Source organism: Triturus cristatus, chromosome 4_1 (assembly GCF_964204655.1).
Source record: "Triturus cristatus chromosome 4_1, aTriCri1.1, whole genome shotgun sequence".
Classification (NCBI taxonomy): Eukaryota; Metazoa; Chordata; class Amphibia; order Caudata; family Salamandridae; genus Triturus; species Triturus cristatus.
In genome coordinates, this window is record NC_140585.1 from 707547841 (window position 1) to 707563901 (window position 16061).

Below are 16061 nucleotides of genomic sequence, written 5' to 3' on the forward strand. Positions count from 1 at the left end.
GGAAGAACTTGACCTCAGTGATTGCTCAGCTTGGAGGGATAGCCATCATTCTGTCAATTCTATTTCTGTACTGAGTACCCCCAGTGCCCTTAGAAGCATTCTATCTATAGAGGTGGTCTTGGCTGGGGGGGGGGGGGGAGAGGAAAAGAAGGTGCTTGGTTATCTAAAGCTTTTCACTTGTCCCTATTGTCAAGAGAACTGAAAGGCTAGATGTGGCAACTATCTAATCAGGGACTGATCAGGCCCTTAATTTAGTGAAAGATGGAACATCACAGAATTAGCCGCAATTATAATGGGTTCTGCCCTTTTACTTCTGCAACCACTACTTGCAGTTCCCTGATAGAAACTGTCACTGAACTGCAATAGAAACTATTGCAGAAGCCCTTGTAACAAAAGTCATTGCAAACATAAAATCTACAAATATGAGAGAGAACCAGAGTCAAAGTCTGAGGAGAGTAGCTTAGTCTCAAAAGGACCCAAACATGTAAACTGTTGTGGCAAAAGGTCTGGCTCAATACAGACTCAGTGCTTCCAGATAATAGGTAGTTCCAATGTCAAATATTCCAGGAAAGAACTTTAATCTGCACATATTGATAGGGGCAAGCAAATTGGATATGAGAGGTTACTCACCACACTTGAGGATGTAAAAATGTTTAGGGGGGTGGCCCAGTTCAGCCTCTTTCGACTGCGGACAGGTGCAGAAGGGCCTCCCAAGCTGCAGGGTGACAGGAGCACTTTTCAGAGCTTCATCAGTGGGTGGCCCTGCACAACGGGATGACGAGTCTGCAAACGCGCCTTCAGGAGTGATATACATTGGGACTCAGAGTCCAGCAGAGTCCTTGTGTCGAGTAGAAGTCAGACCCTCCAACACCTTTCCCTCAAAGTGGCCCATGCTGCAGGGTGACAAGAGCGCTTTTTAATGCGATGGTAGGGGTCGGCCCCATCCACTGAGATGACGAGTCTGCAAACGTGCTTCCAGGCAAGATGCACATTGGGATGCAGAGTCCAGCAGAATCCTTGGGTTGAGTAGAAGTCAGACCCTCAAGCTCCTTTGCCTTAATGTGGCCCTTTGTCATATTCAGTGATTCCTGGCCCTCATTGTGGAGTCACAAGGGTGTCACACGTTTAAATGGTATTGTTGATGTTTTCTACCTTTCACAGCTTCATGTCTGCTATAAAAGGTTCAGACGACCAATGGGGAAAAATCTATGAGGACTTGGCTAAGAGATTACATTTGTAAGGTCCAGGATGCTTCAGCATATCTCTCTATGGGACCTACAGTGATTGCATAAATCTCTAAAAACACCTATTTAGCAATGCATGTGAAAACAATCTTAGAGGTGTGGGATAAGGCAATAAGAGGAGGCAGATTAACATAATTTCCTTATCCCAATGCATAGCAATCCCTCATCTACACCAGAAAATGAGTCAAATGCATTTATATGGTGGAAGGCAGGAGATGGTTGGGTGATTTCTGATGTTTTCCGGATGGATTAAAAAACATCCTTCGAAAAGAGTAGATAGGGATTTGGTATTACTGAGTCTGAACAATTCCAATATCAGTAGTTGAGACACTCGGTCCTGCAACCAGAAATTCAAGCCAAATGAACTGCAGACTTGACTACCATGGAGAAATTCAGTACAACACACCTGGGTAGGTATCTCTAAAATCCTAACTGGTAGGAAAGGAAATATTAGGTAAGGCACAAATACATTCACTGAGGCCTGGGCAGCAGTAACTCTATGTGCAGAGCTCACACACCAGCAATACCAGTCAAAAAATGGGGGTGACCACATAAAAAGAGGCACTTTCTCACAGTTGGCACTCATTTTGCATTTTATGAAAGAAGCTGGTTTAAAATGTTTACAAAATGATGATCCTTATCTTGCCTCAAAATGTGTGTACTCAGAGGTTCTATATAAAAAAGCTTAACCCTTTTCATATGTTAAGAATTACTTGAAAATGTCTAAAAGCTTCAGAGACAACACATTTTAAATATGTTAAATAAACTCAGTGGTGTGGCCATCTAGATGAGGGGAGGAAATAGCCATTGTAACCTCTTATAAGGTAAGACTGGTATTCAGCTTAGCACATTTCAAATTAGTACCCTACATGTTATGAATATTTTCACAATAATGATCAAAAACATGTTCTGAACATCTTGTGCACATATGGGCTAGTTGTATTGTTCAAATGCCTCAGAAATTCCCCTATTTGAAACTAAATATTGAACATTTTCATCGTTGTTGGAAATGACAAGTTTTTGCATGATGTACCCACATATAACTTACCTATAGGGTACCTAAAGTGTACCTAGGACCTGGATTTTTAAATATCAACAGTGGCAGTGTAAACATGATTGCAGGCCTGCCTCCAGTAGCCTGGCTATTATGGTCTAAACTGCAAATTAGACCTGTTAAAATGAACCTTTTTGACAGGACAAAACACACCTTTTGTAATATTAATATATTACCCATAAGTAGTCCTTACTGCCAATTAAAGACAAGGTGCATGGTGTTTAAGAGTAGGACATGTATAAGTATAATGTTAAACATGTTGTCTACAGTAAAAAGGTTCACAGTGCTATTTTCCCTGTAGCAGGGTTAGCTGTTCCAAAGGAAAGCATTGGGATACTTTCTTACATTTAATATTGATATCTCTGCTTAGGAAACAGCTAAAGAGTTCACTGTTGGACTTTTAAAACTAGATATCACAAACCAAATTTTCATTAATATGGTCACATTTGTAACACATATTTTCGAACAAGTACCTTCAAAAACTTGCCTTTTTCATGCCCAAATCCTCCAGAAGCACATTTGTATGAAGAATAGCCCCTTAATGAAGTGTGAACTTGCTCCCACAGTTGAGAGAAAGGCATTGGGGGTGCGGGGAGGTGTTATATTCTCTGGCAGGCAGTCCATCTGGGCTATGCCCAAGAAATTATTTTACTTTAAAGGGGCTTCCCTGTCACAGGCAGATGTAACTAACACCAGGGCCTGCAGCCATTCAAGTACCAGGCCCAGAGGGAGAGGGCCCCCAGAACTGGGTTTGAGTAACCACCTACGAGGGGTAGCTCATTTCCCTGGCAACATCTCTAGGGTGGGCACAGGACCTCTGCACAGAGGAAGAATAGTTCTGCCTTCTTGGTTTTGGGCAGAGAGGGCTACTGGGATGGCTTGCAATAAACACACAGGAAGTGCCGTAAAAGTGAGTAAGGTCATCCCTCCAAATATTTACCACATTGGTTAGTGAGTGGCCACAAGTGTCCCATACCCACAGGCTGGGTATAGATGTGGCACCCACAGTACCCTCCTCAGTAAACTTCTGGACCTGTGGAAGAATAGAAGAGGACTGGACCTGTTGTCTGAGACATGAGAAGAGCCCTGGACAAAGATGTGGACTCCAAGGGCCATAAACCTGACCTCCTGTTTGAGATGCAGGGACACAGCAAGCTTCAAGAGGCCTTTTCCCTGCTTTTTCAGCTTGCCAATTCTAACTAGACCTGCCCGTGCCCTGCTGGTGACCTCTGCTTGAGTGAGTTTTGACTTCAAAGTGCTGTGCCCGGGGGGGGCGCTACAAAGCACCCGGCAAGATGGCCGCACCTTAGTGTTGCTCCGCCCGGCCGAGCCGCCATCCGTCTAATATCTGCCAAAACTCGCTGCATCCCTGCCCGACTGGAATGGATAGTGCTGTGGAGCTTGCCTGCACACGCTGAGCGAGTTGGATCGTGCTTGGGTCCACCGCAGTGTGCTGAAATCTGCCTCACCCTCCCACCGACTGGCGTTCCCATGATGGCAGCTGTAAGGGCCAGAGCTGGGCCTTGTAAATCTGCCATGGGGCCCTGGTTCTGGCGGAGGTGAGTGGGGTGTGGCACCTGCAGGGCCTGTGGCTGTGGCTGGTGGGAGCCCGCTTCTATCAGGGCCGTTGCTCTGTGCGCGAGGCAGGCCAGGGCTGGGGTCCTGACTGCTGCTGCTGACCTCTGGTATCTCCGTTGGGCCTCCTCGTCTGCTGCCGTGCCAGGTACTCCCCTGCACTGCTGGCATTCCGCCTGGCTGCCCCGTACCTGGAGAGCCGCTAGCCCGCCCATCCCGACTCTGTGCCTGGAGACGGCCTTCCCCCTTGGTGGCTAAGGGAATGCTTGGGAATCTGCTGTTGCCCTATGGACCTACCCTTAGATTTCCACGTGGCTCCTTTTTTGCGGCAAGACTGTTTAATCCCCCCGTCTTTCACGCGCCGCTGTGGTAGCGCTGCGTATATCGTATGTCCAGGAGTGACTCTCAGATAGCCCCACGAGTGGGATTGAACTTTCTGGGCCTCCATACTCTGGCACCGGCCTGACGTACTCCTCTTTGCATTGTGGTGTGGAGCAAGTTCTTCTGTGGGATCCCTGCTGCTCTCGCTCCTGCTTTACCCCCAGACTGTCTTGCCACATAGAGACAGGGTCTGGCGGCATAGGGTTGCAAGCCTTTCCATCTTCAGCATGGGGAGAACTGACAAATCGCAGCCTCGTCTCACCTTTGAGGCCCACAAACCTGCCAAATCGTCGCAAAAGGCGGCCTCGGACTCAGAGGCGGACACCCTTAGCACCGACTCCCCCACTTTGGAAACCACTCTCTTTGCGATGCAACGCAGCCTATAGTCCATTGAAGGTGCTATGGCAGAAGTGAACCACCGCCTAGATCGGTGAACAATCAAAATATCGATTTTTAAATATCGAAGTACATTTATATCGAGTTTTAAATATCGTAGGGACAGAATATCGACATCAACAATCAGAATATCAAACTTAAGGAAAGAAATATCGATGTTGCAGATATCGATGTTAGTAATATCGATAGTAAAATTATCGATGTTAATAATATCGATATTTATATTAGTGTTATGTATTGTAGTATGCATTTTATATGTATGTGTTCTATATTTTTTGTGAACTATTATACTGTTTTTTAAATATATGTATAGATTTTTTAGAAATTAGTAATTTAAAAAAAAAAGTTAATTATGTGTTTTAGTACCGTAGCGGGTTGTGGGTTTATAGGGGTATAGTGTGGGAAGTAATTTAATTATAGTAAATTAAATAATAATTTTTAGGAATTATTAATTAGTTGTAATAAAATGTTGTGTTTTACTTCTGTAGCAGATTGTGGGTTTACAGGGGAATAGGGTGGGAAGTACTTTAATTTTCATTAAGTAAATATTATTTTTTAATTATTGGCATTCATAATTAATTTATTGTTAATTAATTATTAATTGGTAATTAATTATCATCAATTGATAATTATATTTTTAATATTAATTTATTATTGGAGTGTGTTGTGGGGTTATAGGAGAATAAGGTGAGAAGTAATTTATTTGTAATTAAGTAATTAATAAAAAAAATGGGTATTGATAATTATTTTTTGGTAATTAATTATTAATTGGTTATTAATGTTGATTAAATAATATTTATTGGTATTGATAATTAATGTTTTTGTTAATTAATTATTTATTGGTTATTAATGTTGATTAAATCATATTTATTGGTATTGATAATTAATGTTTTGTTAATTAATTATTAATAGGTTATTAACTTATATTTAATATTATTTATTGGTATTGATAATTAATCTATTGTCAATTAATTATTAATTGCAAATGAATTTTTATTAAATGATTAATTGAAAATTAAATTAATAGTGTGAAATTTTATGTGGAGTGTGTTGTGTGTTTATTGGGGAATAGGGTGGGAAGCAATTATTAATTTTGATATACTTGTAGTTTTTATTTTATTTATCGTTAAGTTATTAATAAATCATTATTTAATTACAATATTTATTTGATTTATAAGTATGTTATTTTTAACACCTCTTTGGAGTGGGAATAGTAATTTTTACCCCTATGCTATCGAACACTTTCCCTACTGTTGCACTCTCTGGAGTGGGAATAGTAATTTTTACCCCTACGCTATCCAGCGTTTTCCCTACTGTTGCACTCACTGGAGTGGGAATAGTAATTTTTACCCCTACGCTATCCAGCGTTTTCCCTACAGTTGCACTCACTGGTGTGGGAATAGTAATTTTTACCCCTACGCTATCCAGCGCTTTCCCTACTGTTGCCCTCTCTGTAGTGGGAATAGTAATTTTTACCCCTACGCCATCCAACGCTTTACCTACTGTTGCACTCTCTGGCGTGGGAATAGTAATTTTTACCCCTACGCTATCCAGCGCTTTCCCTACTGTTGCACTCTCTGGAGTGGGAATAGTAATTTTTACCCCTACACTATCCAGCGCTTTACCTACTGTTGCACTCTCTGGTGTGGGAATAGCGCTTTCCCTACTGTTGCACTTTCTGGATTGGGAATAGTAATTTTTACCCCTACGCTATCCAGCGCTTTCCCTACTGTTGGACTCTCTAGAGTGGGAATAGTAATTTTTACTCCTACGCTATCCAACGCTTTCCATACTGTTGCACTATGTGGAGTAAGTATATATATTAATTTATATGTATATGTTTAATTTATTTTTAAATTTAGGTGCCGATTCCAATCCTGTAAAACCCGGGTACGATTCGTTGTACGGAGCGTATTCTCCATACGACTCGTACCTGGGAAATCCACCGTACAATCCAGCAAGTACGATTCGTACAGAAATATCATTTCCGTACGAACCGTACAAAACACCGTACGGCTAAAAAATACCTACGAGTCTGATCCTGGGCAGCGCGTATGTGACGTACGTACCGAGTCAGGCAGCGTTTTACGGACCAGCAAGTACGATTCGTCCCTACGTCACTCCGCACAGCTATTTATTTACGGCAGCCAAAAAAAGCCGGAAAACTGAGTCTGACGCGAAAACGGAGCCCCGGTACGCGACGGACAGCCATGGACCCCATCCTACGTGTCATCCCGGCCCTCTTAGCCTACAACCTGGTGCACCGAACACGACGCACACGCCACAGAAGGTGAGAACAACATCCAGGGGCCAAGGGGGGGTGAGGGGCAGGAAGCATACCCCCTACCCAAATTAAAACCTACAATATTGAGGACATACATTACCTCCAGGGTCTGCTCACTCCGGGGGGCGTGTCCACCAATCCCTGTGCCATGCAACATCGGAAGTGGACGTGTACGCATACCCCTACGGCAACACTACAACAGTGATACGCACCGTACTCACACATCCATAGCGTGGGTACGGTCCGTAGCACTATAACAGTGTTGCCGCGGGGGTACGCATGGTACGGACTGTACACACGCCCTCAGAGCGTGTGTATGGTCCGTATCACCATTGTAGTGGTGCAGTAGGGGTACGCGTGGTACGGACTGTACACACGCCCTCAGAGCGTGTGTACGATCCGTATCACCATTGTAGTGGTGCCGTAGGGGTACACGTTGTACAGACCGTACACACGCCCTCAGAGCGTGTGTACGGTCCGTAACACCATTGTAGTGGTGCCATAGGGGTACGCGTGGTACGGACCGTACACACGCCCTCAGAGCGTGTGTATGGTCCGTATCACCATTGTAGTGGTGCCATAGGGGCACGCGTGGTACGGACTGTACACACGCCCTCAGAGCGTGTGTACGGTCCGTAACACCATTGTAGTGGTGCCGTAGGGGTACGTGTGGTACGGACCATACACACGCTCTCAGAGCCTGTGTACGGGCCGTACCACGCGTACTCCTACGGCACCACTACTATAGTGATACGGACCGCACCCACACATACATAGCGTGGGTACGGGCCGTTTCACCATTGGATTTTGCCCATAGGGGTACGCGTGGTACGGACCGTACACACCCTATGAATGCGGGGGTACGGTCCGTATCACACGTACCCCTACAGCACCAGTACATTTTGGGATACAAGGCGTACACATGCCACGAATGTAGGCCTGCGGCCTGGTGCAGCATATTACATTTATATTGGTGTGTGTATAGGCCCAGGACAGCAGTGTACTACACCAAGGGGGTGGGTGGGTGGGTGGGTGGCTGCATAGAATTCCCAGCAGTGGACAGACATGTGAGGTGTGGGTGCAGAGGACTCCCAGCAGTGGACAGAGACATGGGGGTGGGTGCAGAGGACTCCCAGCAGTGGACAGAGACATGGGGGTGGGTGCACAGGACTCCCAGCAGTGGACAGAGACATGGGGGTGGGTGCACAGGACTCCCAGCAGTGGCCTGCAATATGAGGTGTGGGTGCATATCACTCCCAGCAGAGGACAGACATGTGAGGGGTGGGTGCAGAGGACTCCCAGCAGTGGACAGAGACATGGGAGTGGGTGCAGAGGACTCCCAGCAGTGGCCTCAATATGAGGGGTGAGTGCATATCACTCCCAGCAGTGGACAGACATGTGAGGGGTGGGTGCAGAGGACTCCCAGCAGTGGACAGAGACATGGGGGTGGGTGCATATCAACACCAGCAGTGGACAGAGACATGGGGGTGGGTGCATATCAACACCAGCAGTGGACAGAGACATGGGGGTGGGTGCAGAGGACTCCCAGCAGTGGACAGAGACATGGGGGTGAGTGCAGAGGACTCCCAGCAGTGGCCTGCAATATGAAGGGTGGGTGCATAACACTCCCAGCAGTGGACAGACATGTGAGGGGTGGGTGCAGAGGTCTCCCAGCAGTGGACAGAGACATGGGGGTGGGTGCATATCAACACCAGCAGTGGACAGAGACATGGGGGTGGGTGCAAATCAACACTAGCAGTGGACAGAGACATGGGGGTGGGTGCAGAGGACTCCCAGCAGTGGACAGAGACATGGGGGTGGGTGCACAGGACTCCCAGCAGTGGCCTGCAATATGATGGGTGGGTGCATATCTGCTAACTCCACTATATGATGCCCGGTTGGCCCCGAAACTGATCGGCCCTCTGCGACAGACTGTGTCTCTCTGGCATGCGGCGCAGGCCAGGCTGGGTTGGCGGGGAGTTCTGACGAAGCTAACGCCTCTCTGGGATACAAAACGACTGGGGCGGCTGAGGGACAGCAAGGGCTTCGATGCTTGGGACGCCATCGGGATCTCGGTGGTAGGCGATGTGGTACATAAAGGGGAGGTGGTCCAATTCGCTCGCTTACAACAGCAATACGAGCTAGCTCCCTCAGAATGGTTCCGCTATCTACAGATGAAACATGCCCTGACGACGCAGTTAACCCCAGGTGTGCAGGTTCCGGAGGCCTCCCCACTGGAGGACAGGTTGTTGACCGAATACATGCCTAAGAGGGCCACGTCCTTTACATACCGTAAATTAGTCAACAATTTGCCGGACTCTATGGGACTATTGAGGGAGAGGTGGGCTGGCGAGGTCGGCGAATTTGATGACCCAGACTGGCGGGAGGCGCTGGCCTTGCCACGTGAGGCGGGTATACCTTCGAGGCTGCGGCTGGTGCAACTTCGTATTTTGCACCGCTCATATTTCACCAGGTGCTTGCTACATAAACTGGGTAGAGCGCCGCATCCCTTCTGCCTGCGGGGTTGCGGGGAGGAGGGCACCTTTTATCACCTGATCTGGGACTGTCCCGTTCTCCAGCTATTCTGGAGGCGAGTGCTGCGCACGATGTCACAGGTGTGCGGGGTGTCGCTGCTGCCGGAGCCCAGGCGTTGTCTCTTGAATGTGTGGGAGCCCACAGATCTCAATCGTCAGGCGCAGGGCTGGGTGACGCTTGGGAACATGACGGCCAAAAGGAACATAGCCCAAAAATGGGGAGCGGTGGAGACGCCGTTGCTATCAACATGGAAGAGTGAGATGGATAGGGCTATGTTTGCTGAGCGCTCCGTTTTTGTCAGGCGGGGTTGTCCTCGTAAGTGGGTCAGAGTGTGGGGAGCATGGAACAAGTATAGGGGTAACATATGTGATCCACCACCTCTTTCAGATGAGGAATCCTCTGATTCAGATGGCTAGGGAGGCTAAGGGGGTGGAGGGGAGGGTGGGCGGTACTGGTGATTGTCAGGTATCTAACCTGGGCCTATCTGAAATAATTTTGACTGTGCACTGTGATTTTTCTAATGTACTATATATACGGTCTGATTCTATATCTGTTGGTTGCCTTTGTTGCAAAAACAATAAAAACCTAAAAAAAAAAAAAACAATGCACATGGGCAGACCAGTGAGTGATTGAGAGGACGTTTGGCCTCCTGAAGAGCCGATTCTGGTGCATTCACAAGACAGGCGGGTCCCTCCCATATGCACCGGCGAAGGTCTGCAAAATCTTCATCGTGTGCTGCATGCTGCACAACACGGCAGTGTAGAAGGCAGTGCCACTCATCCTGGAGCAGGATGAGCAGGAACATCCACCCGTGGAGGATGAAGGGCTTGGTCACGAGGCAAGTGAGGAGGAGGAGGAGGAGGATATCCGGAGTCAGCTCATACGCAACTTCTTCTCATAATGGTGAGTCACTGGGTCTGAGTGTGCACGCTTGTAGCCTTGGGTGGCATGTGTTGTAATGTGTGTGTCCAGCTGACTGTATGCTAAGTGACTTAGATGTGGGTTCTGATGTGTCACTCGAGTGATGATGTCATTCCACACATTTTAGCTGAGACACTTTCTTTTAAATTAGCATGGGGACAACATTGTTCCTGTTTAGTAAATGACCATGTATGCGTAGAAAAATCTTTTAGCTGACTTCTTGTGTGTCGGTCATTCCCAGGTTCTTGCGCATGTTGTCTGCTCGTGTCATCATTGTCCTCATGATATTCCTCATGAGTATTGCAACGTGTGCTGAATCAGCGTTCCATGCACGGACAAGGGGAAATGTCATTTTGGGTAAGGATTGCAGCAAGGCATTTTGGGTGTGGTACGTGTTTGGAATGTGTGGGGACTGCTTCTGTGCATGTTGTGTTACCATGCATACATGTCGACTCACCATGGGGCACATAACATGAAGCATGACTTCCATGAATTGATAGTCACCCTTCGAGACAGTCATCTGTAATGGTGTTTTGATTCTGATGAAAACTTCCCTCTGAAACATACGGGATGCTACGGGTGGACATAGTGTGGGACATCCCCATAACAAGCTCAATGGGGAATTGCAGCCTCTCCGTGTGCAGCGGGAGGTGTTTGGCTCATCCCCTTAACTTGTGTGCCAGTTCATTAGGATTTACAACATCCGTGTTGTGAAGGGGGTGTCCAGCATAGGTCCCACATGTTCAGTCAAATGACCTGTGAGTCTGTTCATATTAATGCATTTCCCTTAGTGTTAGCCTGAGTAATAAAGGTGTTCCTCACCCTCATCTCTGTCAATGCAGGTCTCTTGCCACTTTGCATGCGTCATCTCTGGTATAGTTGTCAATGATTGTTCATATGAGTCTATGTGTAGTTTGGCAACATGCATGCAGTTCTTCATGGCTTATAATCTGAATTGTGCATGAAGTCCATGGTTGTGTATGTATTTGGGCAGGTTGCTCCCCCCAACGGGCCATCAACGCCTGCTGAGGGTGTGTCTCCTGTGTGCAGCTCGGCCTTCTGTTTCCTGATCCTGTGTCAGTCATCTTTGGTGATTGTTCATCCATTTTCTCTGGGTGAGCCATGAGTAACCTGACACTCCTTCCTTTACGCACGCCTGTTGCAGTTGTCCTTTCTGACATCCTTGTCTTTGTGTGCTACTTTTAGCCTAGTTTCCAGTACTTGCCGCCTGCTGCTGCGCCTCCTGCATCAAGGGCCCACCAAGTTCCCGGATTCTGTAATCCACATGCCTCCAAGATGCTCCTCCCTTCCTCCCTCCACCCATTCATTAGGTTGTCATCAGCTTGTCTGTGCCACTGTTGCGGCCATGCGGTGCCAAAGGCAGGACCGTCAGCGCATGCAACGTGCACATTGCACGACCCTCATGTCCTTGCATGACCCACATCACACAACAGTCTCATGTTGCAGCCACCCTCCAAGCAATGTCCAACCGAAAATCAACCGCATGGTCTCAGGCATACCCTAAGCGCACACACGACACCTTCGCATGCTGAGTGTGCAACTCCAACTGCCTACACAGCGCTGCCCCGCCTTCCAGGCCCTGTCACACCAACCAGGTCATGTCCCTCCTACTCCACACCGGCTCCATCCACCAGCACACCATGGGACTCTGTTACCTCCTCAACACAACAGGCCCACACATCACCTTCATGACAGTGACCTGGATGAAAGCATCCTCAGCACACAACTTCTTCATTGCCATCTCAGACAGATACAGGAGCACCCGCAGGGACGGCACTAACAATCCCGGAGGATGAATTGATATCTATTCCCAAGTACGCACTCAGGGTCACAAATCCGGTTTAGCACAAACACCCTGCAAACCCTCAGAGTAACACTCATCTACAGATCTCCAGGCCTACATCCACAATTCCGCAAAGCCATCAACACGTCCATCATCACGCACGCCCTCACATCCACAGGATACATGTGGCTGTGGGCCAGGAACTTCTGGCTGGATGAGAACCACACCAGCATCCGCCATTGGTCCATCCTCATTAGCATCCACGTCTCTGACGAGCAACACACTGCCACACACCCCGCTACCAATCCCTCAAAGATGCTTGATGTTAGTCAACACAGACATGCTGTGTGGGACACTGGAACCAACACCACCGCCACACCCTGCAACCTCACACACTGGATCAGCAACTGATCCAACAATCTAGCCACGTTGACGGACTTTCCTGTGACGCACATCAACAATTAAGCCACCTGGGACAAGGCAGACCTACCGGACTCATACACATCTAGCAGGACTCTTGTGCACAGCTTGCAACACAAATAACCATCAGTGGCCTTACAACCCTGGAAAACGGCACACACAGCCATCACCATATCATCTGCAAGGACAATTGGAGATCCTTCAGATGGGGCCAAGGCCATAAAACCGCACGACATCAAGGAGCTCATCAGCATTGTGAGTGCACTGACATCAGCTCTTCATCCAAAAGACACCCCACCCTTGCACGGCTGAGCCAATCCCTTGCAACTTTCTACCAATGCAAACTCATGGACATACACGCAAGCCTTGGCACACAGAGGCAGATCGCACTATTATACGCGGGACCAACCACCCTCAGGTTTTGGACTTCCATCATCAGCAGATACAACACCCGGCTCATATGCAACATCCCCTGGGGCTCTCCATCAGGCCCCTTCCCACACAACATCTCAACCACATCATTCCCTATCCTTGTAGCCCACGTCCAGCACATCATGTATGTATCATTGGAGTTTGCCACATTCCATGGTAGATAGAGGCATGCAGTGACCCAGGCCCTTCTTAGACAATGGACGGCAGGAACGCTGGCTCTCAAGGAACATCACCGTGCTTCCCTAGCCAGCAAATGTCATCAGGAAGACAGTCAACGAGCAACTGACAAACTTCCTCCACGCAAAGAGCTCCAGGCAACCTGCACAAGACCGTCTTCCACATTAATCACCCCACTGCAACCGTCATCATTGCCACCAACACCGACAACTTTGCCATGCTCAACAATGGTGAGGCCACCCCCCTTGACCTCTCCACAGCATCATGCCTGATGTGGACACACACTGTCAGCTCACACATCTCCAACACTGGTATCCAGGGGATGGACCAGGATGAAATCACCAAGTAGCTCACCAGCAAGGCCATGGGAGTGGGACTCAAGCCTTCAGCATGTAGCACAGTGGCGTCATCTGGCACATGGCCCAGGGCTCATCTCTCAGCATGTCAATCTTCAATGTGTCCAGGACCCCCCTCTCCACCATCACATGCGCACACAACCTCATCATCATCTCGTATGGCATTGACAGCCAGCTGCTCCTTACCCTCACCAAAGACACAGCCATTGCCAGTTCCAACCTTCAAGAAGGCATGAGGTCCGTTGATGAATGGCTGAACTTCAGCCACCTGAGGCTGGACTTGTACAGGACTGAGGTAATCATCTGAGGATTGTCCCCTTACAGCTGGGTAAACTCCTTGTGTCCCACCCGCCAGGGCACTGCACCAGCACCCAGTGGCCACGCACACAAGATGGTGTGCATCATGGACTCGTCGCTCACAATTGCCATGCAGCTCACCAGCATCTGTACCTCATGCTGCAACACCCTCCGCATGATGCACATGATCCTCAGATAGATCCACTCCAAGGTAAAACAGACCATCCCCCAGGTCCACGACACCAGCCGTGTCAACTACAGCGCCGCCCTCTACGGAGCAAGTACTGCCAAACTCCCGGAAAACTTGTCCACATCCAGGGTGCATCTGCACACCTCAGCTTCAACATCCCGCGCCCCAGCCACATCACCGTCCACCTGAGATAGCTGCAATGGATCACTGTCTGCTGCAGGATGACCTTCACACTCCTCATCCACACTCAGGAGCCAGTCCACAACCCCAGCCCCCAAACCAACCCTGGACGTCTGTCATCCAAGACCCCGTTGGGCCAACTCCCTGCATCCAACCTTGCCCTGGTCACCATTCTTCACATCCACCGAACTCCAGCATGCAGGACATAGTTCTCCCACCTGGCCAAACATATCTGGGACTCCCTCCCCGGGAACCTCGACATGAGCCATGACCTCTACGCCTTGATGATACTCTTCCAAATTGGTCTGTACGCACAGTATTGCAAGAACCCCCTCAGCAGCTTGAGGCCATCACGGGTGAGTATTGTGCTCCATGTCTGTATTGGATGATACATTGTGACCCATGTGTGTCCTGTAACGGACTCAGATCCCAGGGTATGGATGGCTGGAGTTAGTTCAACACTCAGGCATAGTTTGACATTTCCCCACACGTATGTTGTGGACTCATGCAAAATGACTGCAACATCCAATGAAAGAAATTTAGTTTTATTCTCGGTGGGGCGCGTGTTTTGTGGGAAAACATAGGTGCTATACAGTGTGCCTAGAATCCAAATTGGGGAGATGGGATCCTTGGCATTTGAAGTCATCAGAGTCCAGACCACAGTGTTTGTCATCATTGGTCAGACTGTGACCAGCAAGTCCATGTGGCAGAGAATGTCAGTGAATGAGGTGCTGCTGTTGCGCATGAAGGCCAGGTGCCAGGCCAGGTGACCTGGGAGATGTGGATGGTCCGCTGCCTCTCACGATCTTTTCCATGGATGACCCACCTTCCTCGGGGGACCCTCAGATGCAGGCCTTGACGATGTTTGGGACGCTCCGTTGGACAAATCCTCCTCCTCCTCCCTCCCTGTGGCTGGTGGTCGTCTTCGCCTGGTGGCACAGGGAGGGTTGCCCATGTTGTCGGCTTATTTGAAGTGGTAATGATTCCCAGAACATCATTCATTGGTACTAGAAAGGTAAAAAAAGAGAAGAATGTGTAAGAAAGTTTATAAAATGTCTAAGACTAAATCTTCTATCGGGGTAATCATTTAATATAACATCCATAAACCCAAGGAAAATCTACTAATGTCTTTCTCCCAATTGTTGATTAATAAGAGTGGGAGTATGAAATAAAGGGCTTCAATAGCAGAACACAGTAAAGGTTTCTTCAAGACGGTGTGTGTACTTACATTCTCAAGGTAAGTGTGTCAATTAGAGGTAAAAGGTCTGTTAGATGGCGTCAATAATGTCACAGAATTCCAGTATGATTCATACAGAAAATCGTCCAATGATACGGACAGAGGAAGCAGTCCTTAGGATGCCTATAATTAAATCATAAGAATGTAATCAAAATACGTTAAGCCACAAAGGAAGAAAAGTAAAATATTGAAATAAATAAAAATAAATAAACCTACACAAAAGGAAAAAAAAGGAAGGGTGAGAGCATAACACCGATCAAAACGTGAATACTCCATTAATGTATATGGATAAAGGAGAGAAGCCACAAAGGCCAATTCCAATTCTTTTCGAAACTGCATTTAATACACATATACCAATGACATTACTCCTGTCAGATAGAAGAAGTCCCAAGTTGGACGAAACGCGTCGGCTGCTTTGGCTGTTTTTTATTGCATATATAACAAATGAATAATAAATAAATTTTTGTAAAGAAAAGACATCGAGGATATGGACTAATCTCAAAATATACTTTGTTTTATTGAGGTGGTGCACCTTTTGCTGTTTGTTTATGTATGCTCCAGTGGCTGGAACAGCATTG